Consider the following 11,870-nt stretch of genomic DNA (forward strand, 5'->3'; position numbering starts at 1 on the left):
CAAGTACAGCCGAACACACAGGACATCCGGCTCCTATCTCTGCGGCAAAATTTAAAACGAATAAGGCACGGCTGGCTGCAGATGGACAATTGGGCACAGCTGGCTGCAGATGGACACTGATCATTCCTGGCAATGGTGAGTGCATTCCTGGCAATGGTGGGTGCTGCCTTCCTGGCCATGGTGGGTCTGCAGATGGGCACTGACCCTTATTTTGCTTCACAGTTCTTTATTTAAAATGTTACGTTTTTTTTCCCTGAAACTTCTCTCCTAAAGTGAAGGTGCGTGTTATACGCCAATAAATACGGTATATCCAAATAATATGCCTAAGCTCATCTCTTCTCAACACACAGCCATTAAGGCAAGATAATTCTAGTTGGGCAGTGTATTAGTGCTCGAACTAACACACTTAGGCCCCTTTCACACTGGTTTTTTTTTCGAGCATTATTCAAGCAAAGCCTCATCTGCAATCCCAATGTGAAAGCCTGAGTGCTTTCAGAGCCCTTTCACACTGCCAGCGCCCAAAAAATGCTGGTAAAGCTCTGCTAAGACCCTAAAGTTTTAGGGCGTTTTTGCAGTGCCTCAGTGTGAAAGGGTAAGGCGTTTTTACAGCGCTTTTAATTCATTTCAATGGAGAGGGGCGTTTTTGGAGCGTTTTTTTCAGCGCCCAAAAGCTGCTCCAAAGATGCAGCTTGCAGGACTCAGTGTGAAAGGGTCCATTGAGATGCATGGAGAGCATTTTAATAGCGCTATTTTTAACGCTAAAACGCTGTAAAAACGCTTCAGTGTGAAAGGGGTCTTAGACCGACTTTTAATGGTTCAAAGAATGTCGGGCAAAATGGTCGGCCCTCGAGCATGTTCACTTCATCAATTCTGGCCCTCTTTGAAAAAAGTTTGGACACCCCTGATATAAATGATGCAAGAGGGTATATGGTATTTATTTAGATTTTGTATCTGTGTATTTTTGATAAAATAAAGTAAAAAAAAAAAAAGAAGAAAGAAGAAAGAAGAAAGAAGAAAGAAGAAAGAAGAAAGAAGTATAGGCAACAACCATCCACTGAACATGAGATATATAACCAGGTGGAGAGCATCACATCATATTTAAACCATATCCAAACTTTTATGAAAAAACAAAAAAACAAAAAAAAAAAACAGTAAAAAAGAAAAAAACTGAGCAAAATAAAACAAAAAACAAATCGAGTTTATTGAGGGACGATTACTCAGAAGTCTCAGATGTACAGCAGAGGAATCAGGTCATAACCCTGATAACTAATGGCGCGTACACACGGTCGTTTTTTGTGATGAAATAAAACGTCATTTAAAACGATCGTGTGTGGGCTTCACATCGTTTTTTGTCTTCTAAAAAACGACCAAAAAATTCGAACATGCTTCAATTTTTTATGTCGTTTTTCAAAATGTCGTTTTTTGTGTCATAAAAAAATGATGGTGTGTTGGCTAAAATGACGTTTTAAACCTGCGCATGCTCAGAAGCAAGTTATGAGACGGGAGCTTGAATGGAACAGAGTGCCGTCGTTCGTGTTGTACATAACCGCGCTTTACTAGAGCATTTTCAGAAAACGATGGTGTGTGGGCAACGTTGTTTTTTATGATGAAGTTAGAAAAACTTTGTTTTTTTTCCCCCCCATGATGAAAAACGTTGTTTTATTTCATCACAAAAAACGACTGTGTGTATGCGGCATAAGTGGTCTTAGAATTGTAATAACCTATCCATCACTAATTGTAGTGGGGCGAGACTTGGGTTATCAAGCCAACTTTCCCATATGGGGTTAATGTTTTTTAAACGCTTTTCGATGGCGATAAGCCAACTGCTCTCCAAGTAGAAGGGAATCAACGTAGGCGACCCACTGCGCCCTAGAAAACACAGTGGGAGCCAACCAAAAAAAAAAAAAAAAAAAAAAAAAAAAAAAAAAAAAAAAAAAAAAAAAAAATCAGGTGATCAGCTTTCTAGCTAGGTACAACAACTAATCGACTAATCAACAGCTAATCAATTATGAAAATAGTTGTCAACTATTTTCATAATCGATTAATCGGCCAGTTGATTAGTTGGCCTGCATATAGAATACATTATTTGTTTACATATCAGGAAATACAGTGCAGCACACATACAGCTCAGTACCCCATCCATACATGTCACTTAGTGCCTGAGAATTTGTGAAAGTGTGAGGAGCAATGCCTCATGGGACATGTAGTCCTGGGCAGGAAGTGAGTGGTTCTAAAGGCAGAAGTTTTTTTTACCTTGCTACAGCGGGTACTCTACTGTACTATACTTTGCAGCATCGGTAAAGGAACCCCAGAAGTGGAGGATCTGGGCTGCTGTGTGCAAAACCATTACACAGAGCAGGTAATATGACAAGTTTGTTTAAAAAAAAAAAAAAAAAAATCACTTTAAAAAGACTCTGTGCAGGGAAGATCAGCATCTGAACCCAGAGAAAGTGGAGGTAATAGAAGGCATTACAATTACTGTAGTTTGTTATTTATATTTACCACTGCGTATAGATATTTAAGAATTGCTTTTTTTATATTTACATATTAACTAAACTGTACACCACACTTTAAGATTATCCGATTAATCGAAACAATAATCGGCCAACTAATCGATTATGAAAATAATCGTTAGTTGCAGCCCTACTGGACACCATAATATAAAATACCTTTTTGCATACACGTCAGCATCAACTGCACCCAGGGGATCAAGAGGTATAGGTATTTGGGCTAGATAAGAAATAACCTGCACTATCTACACCCAGTATCGGGTAAGTTTCGAGCAGCGCCATGCCATATTTATGAAGTCTCCCCTGACCATTGAGCACTTTCGACAGAGGAGAATCCCTTCGGCCCCAATCAGATAGCCTATCAGGGGTTTGATAGGCTCTGCGCAAGATAAATAATTGTGAGTTTATGTGCCGCTGACACCGATACAGCAAGGAGTGCCTCTGGGGCCCTATCCCGTTAATCTCCATCTATGGCTCCGATATCCGTGACCCAACAAGCTCTACTTTTTAACAGTGTGTGATCTTGAATAGAAGATAACAAAACAGAGTAGGCCCTCGATATCAGACCCCTGCAAGTGGTAGCTTGCAGAATTGCTCGCAGTCTCGAGGAGCTAGATATAGCCAAAGAGAGCGTTTGTGTCTGCATTGCATGTTGGAGTTGAAGGTATTGATAAAAATGTTTAGGTTGTAGGGAGAACTCTGCACATAGCTGATCAAACGCCTTCAGGAGTACTACCATTATAGAGTTGGCGAAAGAACCTGGAGAGCAGTTTAATTACAATCTTACAGTCACTGAGGGACTTAGAGCTGTCATCCACCAGCAAGCCAGTTCAATTAACATAAACAAGGCAGTGTGTTGGCAAGGATGCTGTTCATTGTCTAATGGTGGCAGCAAAAACTAGACAGACAACTTGTGCAAGTTGTGATTTCTTTTAAGAAAGGCTTCTTCCTCATTTTTATAAATCCAGTACATCCAACCACAGCTTTAAAGCCACATAAAAAAAAAAAAAAAAAAATAGGGTAGTGATAAAAAGGAAACATTTGAGAGAGAGAGATAGATACTTAAATACTACCCACCACACACATAGCACCATTCCCATGCTGAACTATCTGCCGGATGCTGATCTCGAGGGGGCTGGCCCCTTCTACACACAATAGCTTCTCTCCAACTCAGCTTCTCTGTGCCAAGAACTGCTGGATGCAAGACGCCTTTCACACTGAGGCGCTTTTCAGGCGTTTTAGCGCTAAAAATGGCGCCAGTAAAGCGCCTCTCATGTCTCCCCAGTGTGAAAGTCCTAGTAATTTCACATTGGGGCGGTTCTAAAAAGTCCTGTACGCAGCATCTAAAACACCCTGCCCATTAAAAATGTGTTGGCAGGGCTGCAGAAGCACCTACAAAGCGCATTAACAAGGTGGATGGAGGAATCCCCTCTCCCTAGGCATGAGAACACACTGTGGTCAGTATTCTTGCCATGCTGGAAACTGATCTCTCCCCCCGCACAGCATTTTACAGGGAATCTCAGTGTGCTGCTTCTCTTCCCAAGCTCTTTTGCAGCTGAAAACAGAAGGAATGTGATCACTTAACAAAAAGAAAAAAGAAAAAAAGAAAGAAGAAAGAAGAAAGAAGAAAGAAGAAAGAAGAAAGAAGAAAGAAGAAAGAAGAAAGAAGAAAGAAGAAAGAAGGAAGAAGGAAGAAGAAAGAAGGAAGAAGGAAGAAGAAAGAAGGAAGAAGGAAGAAAGAAGGAAGAAAGAAGAAAGAAGGAAGAAAGAAGGAAGAAAGAAAGAAGAAAGAAGGAAGAAAGAAAGAAGAAAGAAAGAAGAAAGAAAGAAGAAAGAAAGAAGAAAGAAAGAAGAAGGGGGGGGGGGGGGGTGTACACGTTTTGCCTTTCATTTCTATTTTAAACTAAACAGGTTGTTTTACACAGTGAGGGTTTACTATCACTGTAAAAAGAGTTGATTACCAGCTTTATTGTCACTTTAGATAGTTTGTTTGGCATAAAAAAAAAATAGGATTTTTTGTACTCACCGTAAAATCCTTTTCTCTGAAGTCCATAGACGGACACAGCTCCTTAAATCTTGACAAGTGGGTTATGTTCCCTGTTTACAGGAGAGGACTCCTCTCCTGTAAACAGGGAACATAACCCACTTGTCATGAATGAAGAGGCTGGGTTTTGTGTTAGTAAAAAAAAAAAAATCGCCCAGCTCTACTGCATGGCATGGTGCTACAGCTCCATGTCGTTTCATGCCTAGTAAAAGGCAGGCATTCTGCTCATGTGTATGGATGCTATTAAGAATTAATGGCACCTTTGCGTGTCTGCTATAGAGCAGCGTGTTTCACCTGTGGGTCTAGAACACACACACGGTGGTTTTGTGCCAAGTCTGAACCTAGTCTTGGCTTGCGATAGATTTCTGATGCAACTGCATTCACAGGATTAATTTTTCCTTAAGGACAACAGAACTTTAAAAGTTTCCAGGACAAGCTTTAACACATTATACAATCCTTCAGAGAACTGTATACATCAGGGGTGTCCAACCTTTTGACCTTCCTGGGCCACATTGGGAGAAGAGGAATGGTCTTGGGCTACACATAAAATGCACTAACATCCCCTACCCCTTCCTTTCCCCCCTAAATACTCTAATTTTATCTTGAATGCTTTGTTGTGACTATGATGGATCACTAGCTTTAAATATTGATCCTTGTTTTATGTTCTTGAATGTAATGTCACTTATTCGACTTATTGCATACATTGTAACAAGATCGCTTTGTATACTCTTACATGTTTTAAAAACCCAATAAACATATTTGAAAAAAAAAAATGCACTAACAATAGGTATAGCTGATGAGCAGAAAAACTTGGGCAGATCACAAGGAACGATCACCGGTATAGATAACGTACCCGAGTAATAAAACCTAAATTTTATTGTAATATTTTTTAATAATACAAATAAAAGAGGGCAACATAAAACTAGTGTGATATTTGACATTGTCTTCAATAAACTAACACATCAATATCTAGTTGGATGGTAGCAGTAGCAATTCTCAAGGTTCTCATCAAATATTTTGGTTCTAATTTTGCCCTTTATGCGTTTCATCCTTCAAAATAGTTGCCCACATATATTGGAGATGTTGAAAATCAATGACATGATTAAAGCGCCATTCCAGCGAAAAAATTAAAAATTAAAAGCCAGCAGCTACACATACTGCAGCTGTTGGCTTTTAATAAATGGACACTTACCTGTCCTGCTGTCCCTCAATGTCGGCACCACAGCTGATGTTTCCATCAGCTGCTGCCACTGCAGAATAAGGGAACCCGGCAGTGTAGCCCTTCGACTTCACGCCGGGAACCCCACTGCACATGTGCGAGGCCCTGCTCCTCTCTCCTATTGGCCCGGCGGCCGGGGGAGGAGGAGGGAGCCCCGCGGTGACGTCACGGGCCGCAGCCCGGACTCCCAAAGAAAGGTATCCTGCCCCCCCCCCAAAAAAGTGCCAATTGTGGCACTGGAGGGGGGAATCCGATGATTGGAAGTTCCACTTTAGGGTGGAACTCCGCTTTAAGGTGCGATTGTGAAGACTGATATTTTTCTTTGGGAGACAAAACTTATAAAAGTCATTGACTTCTCCAGAGCTTCTCCCATCCTCTGGAACCTTCTACCTCAGTCTGTCTGGCCATCTCCTACACTTCCTACATTTAGGCGATCCCTGAAAACTCATCTTCAGGGAAGTCTATCACAACTCCAACTAACTGAACTTTTATCACTTCCATCAGCTCATCCCCCACAGTTATAGCCTTTTGTATTACTTGCCCCAACCTATTTGATTATAAGTGCTTATGAGCAAGGCCTTCTGAACGCTCTTGTTCATTATTGTATTGTAACTGTCTTGTCTCCCTTTATATTGTAAAGCGCTGTGCAATCTGTTGGCACAATATACTTTCGGTCAAGTATTCGCCGATACTCTTGTGGTGCGATTTGAGCCCATACAAAATGAACGGGCTCAAATCGCACTGCAAAGAACCATATTCCATTTGATCAGGAATATGGTCAGATTCATGTCCAAATCGCATGCAGTTTCCTGCACCACTCCTGTGTGAACCCAGGCTGAAGTCACAATGACAAGCCTGGGGTCACGCGGGAACGGTGGGGGGAAAAAAATACATGAGATTCTTTGCAGTGTGATTTGAGCCCATTACATTCAAAATGAATGGGGTCAAATTGCACTGCAAAGGTATCACATCATCTCTTATGCCCTGTACACACGATCACTTTTTGTGATGAAATAAAATGACATTTTTAAAAATGTCATTTAAAATGATCGTGTGTGGGCAAAATGTCATTTTAGGTCTTCTGAAAAATGACAAAAAAAAAAAATTCGAACATGCTTGAATTTTTTATGTCATTTTCTAAAATGTAATTTTTTGGGTCATAAAAAATGACCGTGTGTGGGCAAAAATGAAGTTTTAAACCCGCACATGCCCAGAAGCAAGTTATGAGATGGGAGGCAAAACTACCATTCATAATGGAGTAAGCACATTCATCACGCTGTAACAGACAAAAAAAGCGCGAATCGTTTTTTTTACTAACAAGTAACCAGCTAAAAGCAGCCTCAAGGCGAATAGAACTTCCCCTTTAGAGTTCTGTCACTTTGTTCATCATTTTTCAAAAACAATGGTGTGTGGGCAACATCATTTTTAATGATGAAGTTGGAAAAATGTCATTTTTTTTCCATGATAAAAAATGACATTTTTTTTTATCACAAAAAGTGATCGTGTGTACAGGGCATTAGAATGTAAGCTCTAAGGCTGGACTCACACCTATGCATTTGTAATGCTTTTTGCAGATTTGCACTACAGAACCTGACCCACAGCAAACAATGCAAAATGCACCAAAACTGCATAGGTGTGAATCCAGCCTAATGAGCAGAGCCATCTGATTCTTACTGTAATAGTTAGTCAGAAAAAAAAAAAAAAAAGTCCATCTTAGTTAAACCAAAAAAAAAACACAACACATACAATCCCATATACACAAGCCTATCTATACACAGTTGATTCAGAGGAAGAAGAAAAAAAATCCTTCTCGATTCCCTGAGAGGCAATCTGATTTTCCCTGGACCAACTTTATAAATGTTAGTATCCAGTTATATTCTGATTTAGGAAAGAATCCAGACCTTTTTTTAAAGCAATCTACTGAGCTGGGCAGAACCACCTCTGGAGAGAATCGATTCCACATTTTCACAGCTCTTACTGTGAAGAAAAAGAGTGTCCTCTGTGATGACTGTAAAGTGAATAACTCAACACCAAGTTCACTTTATGGACCACTTCTATATTTATACATGTTGATCATATCCCCCTTAAAGTCCTTTCACACTGAGGCGCTGCAAAAACGCCCTAAAACGCCTTTAGCGATATTACCGCGTTTTTAGGGTGCTAGCGGTAAAATGAACGCAACGCTGCAGGCGTTTTAACAGAGTTTTCAAGCGTTATTGAAGCATGGGCAATTTCAGTTCTGCTGTTGTAGATGCTCTTTTTTCTGCTTGCATGTTTATATTTTTGGGAGATCCTGTGACTTTTCTACAGCTCAGAGCGAATTATAGGCGCTATTCAGGCATTTTTGCAGCGCTTTCAATTTATTTCAATGGAGAGGAGCATTTTTTTCAGCGCCCAAAAGATGCTGTTTGCAGGACTTTTCTCAATGCCCCAGCCAGCGCAACGTCTCAGTGTGAAAGGGTCCATTGAGATGCATGGAGAGTGTTTGAGCATTTTAATAGCGCTATTTTTAACGCTCAAAACGCGGTAAAAACACTCCAGTGTGAAAGGGGTCTAAATCTCCTTTTGAAGAGAGAAAAAAATTCAGTTCCTCTAATCTTTCCTCATAGCTGAGCTCCTCCATGCCTCTTAGCAGTTTGGTTGCCCTTCTCTACACTTTCTCCAGTTCTCCGATATCCTTCTTTGGGAACTGGAAATAAATTGTATTGTAATTGTACTGTCTGCCCTTATGTTGTAAAGAACTGTGTAAACTGTTGGCGCTATAAGAGCCCACGTTCACATTGGGCCGATTTGGCATGCGATCTGACATGTCAAATCGCATGCCAAATCAGCAGCTATTGCCAGCAATAGCACTGTCCCAATCAGTGCAGCGCCAATTCCCAAAAGTAGTTCCTGTGCTACTTTTGGCGACTTCGGGGGGGGGGGGGGATATGAAAAGACATCTGTGCACAAACCCGTAAAGATGTCTGTCAAATTGCCCCCGAAGTCAGAATGCATTGCCGGTGTGAAATCATGCAAGTTCAACTGAACGCGCTTTAAGGGGTTAGCGACCTCCTGAGTGGGTTCACTACACACTGAACTATACAGAGAGGCAGCCGTGGGTGGTTGAAAAACAAGGATTATGGTTTATTCTTCCATATTGCTGGAAACAAGTGCAAGCATCCAAACAGCATAAACAAAACAAAACATAAAATAAACCCTGGCCACTTGAGCCGTCTACCTTCACAACACAGGAACCTATCTATGGAGTCTGGCACAGCCTACGGCTGGGCAGACACTGCTGGTCTTCCAGCAGAAAACAATAGTCTTTTTGATTTTTTTATCACACAGCAAAAATATCAACAACCACTTCACCTTCAGAAGTCTTCCTCAGCTCACTGCTCTCCTTAACTCAACAAGCCTCAGGATGCAGCATACAGTAGTAGTCCTCTGCACTTATAGAGGCCTTAATTTTCTCATTCTGAACAGCTGAAGCTGTTTGGCTACCTCTGCAGCCAAAACCTTTCTGGCTACCTCTGCAGCCGACACCTAATAATAATTGGTGAATTTTCTAAACAAGGCAGAAATGTATCTCCCGTCTGTGACAACACCCCCAGATTTACCTGACTTCCTGTCACAGCGCGTGATTTCTAACCCGCATTAGTGTGAACCTAGGCTAAATCCTGTATAATAATAATAATCACGAGTACTCATGCAGATGCTTAGTATCAGCACCAATACTGGTACAACCATGAAATTATCATCATTATCAGGGTTGTACCAGTATTGGTGCCAATACTAAGCATCTGCATGAGTACTCGTGCTTATTATCATCATCATTAATAAGAATAAGCCACTGTCACATTTTTCTTTGGCGGCATGTGTTCACCAAGTGTAAACGCATTGAAAAATAAAAATAAAAAAGAGATATAGATATATCTCTCTCTCAACATTGTAAAGGAAGTTTACAATTTGCTTCTGGCCAGGGGCGGACTGACCATTTGGGTGCTCGGGCACTGCCCAAGGGACCCATGCCACTAGGGGGCCCCCATCAGGGTTGCCAGCCTCAGTAAAACCAGGGACAGTATGTAAAAATTTTTTTTTTTTTTACATCTATCCCTGAAATGTCCCTTGCCGACATCATTTTGGTCTAAAAATCCCAAGATTATAGCTGCCCCGCTTCTCCAGTACCTTTTCAGTGTGTGTGTGTGTAATTATATATATATATATATATATATATATATATATATATATATATATATATATATATATATATATATATGTGTGTATGTATGTATGTGTGTGTGTGTGTGTGGGCCCCATAATAAATTACCTGGGGGCCCCATAATCTCCTGTTGCCCAGGGGCCCCATGAGTTGTCAGTCTGCCCCTGCTTCTGGCCCGTATTTATACCAGTCTTGGGCCGCAGGTTGGACACCCCTGGAATACAATGCCGAGCCAGGAAAGCAGCAATCTCTGTGTACCGGACGCGGTACTAGCGGTCTAACTTTGGCATTCCTGAACGCCGACGGTCAATTCCCATTTCCAGGAGATCACCTTTTTACGAAACGCGTTTAAACTCGAACATCTAATTAATCAGAAGGCCACCATCTTAGTTGTGAATTCCTAAATTGCAGACTCTCCATAGAAAAGTTTCCAGGTCACACCAAGGCCCAACAGAGTCCGTGATTACTGCCCCCCCAGCACTGAAGCCACAACAGACCCAGGGGGCAATGATAGTGAAGGGGACAGATTTGGATCGATCAGTCTATGACATCTGGGCTGTCATCAGAGAAGATCCCAGCCAGGACATGTGTGCACACAGAATGACCACAATCCTGATGACACTGTGTGTGTGTTTTGTAGTCACACTGATCTCTGGATAGGGATCCAAGTAGGGACACAACAAAGCAGCCCGCTTAAAATCCCCCCAACTGGACAGAACACACTCATATAGACACAGTGTACACTTCCGATCTGTAGCAGCTGATAACGAGGCCACTGCTAATTCACCAGCACAATCATGATTGAGGATCAATAGCTGCACTTGTGTCTTTGTATTATTTACATGTGCCTGTATACAAAATGTGTGTGTGCCTCCCCCGGTACCACCTCCTCCGCTCCTCCCCTCCTCCACCATCCGCACCCCGCCCCTCTTGGCCCAGTACCTGCTTGTCCGGTGCCCGCCCCTCGCCCTCCGCCTTGTCTCCGCCTCATGTCTCCGCCGATGCCGCTCTTTATTCCGTTATTCGCAGTACACTCGGCCTGTCACCCGGTTGTTACCGCACAAGTCTCCGCCCCCCCGGCTCGCTATCCTGTCTTCCCATAGGCTCCCGCCGCCGGCGCCTGTCCCCTCCGCCACCTGTGATTGGAGGAGACGGCCGCCGGTCAAAGCGTCACCTCCTCCTTCCTCCACGTTCAGCACACGCAGGCCGTGCTCCGGGTATTATTTCGGATCTACGCCAAGTGCGTAAAAAAAGTGGCGAACATCCCTTCGGGGAGCGTATCTCTGTTACGTGAATACGGACGGCTGTGGAAAGTGTGGTTGAGCCGCAAAAGGGTAAATAAGGTTGCTGGAGACAAAGGACTCTTAAAGGCGCAGACTTCTTGTTCAGCTGTTCTAGTTTGGCATTCAAACTCTGTTTCGCTATTTGTTTGTTTACCTCTTGTGAAAAGATTTGAGGTATGGAGAAGAGCCTGAAGTGGACAGATGAGTTTAGTTACTTTACCTTTGCTTTGCCAGACACAGCTGAGAGCTTCTGGGAGGTCCACACTTCAGCGTGTTCCTCCTCCAGCGTTTTTCTGTGCGTTTGTACGTGCGTTTTTCTGTTGCGTGAAAAAACACGCCATACACATTTTCAGGTGTTCCAATTGAAGTCTATAGGGGCCAAAATGTCCAACTCTGGCCCAAAGAAGGAGCACAATGCCCAGGTGTGAGCTGTGGCCTTTCATTAGAGCAGAAACCTTGTGGAGCGTTGAAGCGCCTCAGAAAACGCACTTCAAACAGCCTAGGTGTGAACTGGACCCTAACCACAACGTTTTACCCCCTTCATGGCCAGGGCAGTGTTTGCCATTTTAACTGCTAATTGCGTGGTCATGCAACGCTTTACGCAAACAAA

General features: G+C 42.4%; 1 protein-coding gene across 3 annotated transcripts in view; it reads right to left on the reverse strand.

The window, feature by feature from the left end:
- The window catches only part of USP49 (ubiquitin specific peptidase 49), a 106,769-nt gene extending 95,720 nt beyond the window's left edge, over positions 1 to 11,049 (reverse strand). For all 3 annotated transcript variants that reach the window (XM_040337693.1, XM_040337694.1, XM_040337695.1), the window contains exon 1: positions 10,920 to 11,049. The gene's annotated coding sequence lies outside the window, so the exon portion shown is untranslated. The remainder of the gene's footprint in view (positions 1 to 10,919) is intronic.
- Between the last annotated feature and the right edge of the window lie 821 nt (positions 11,050 to 11,870).

Source organism: Rana temporaria, chromosome 2, assembly GCF_905171775.1.
Source record: "Rana temporaria chromosome 2, aRanTem1.1, whole genome shotgun sequence".
Classification (NCBI taxonomy): Eukaryota; Metazoa; Chordata; class Amphibia; order Anura; family Ranidae; genus Rana; species Rana temporaria.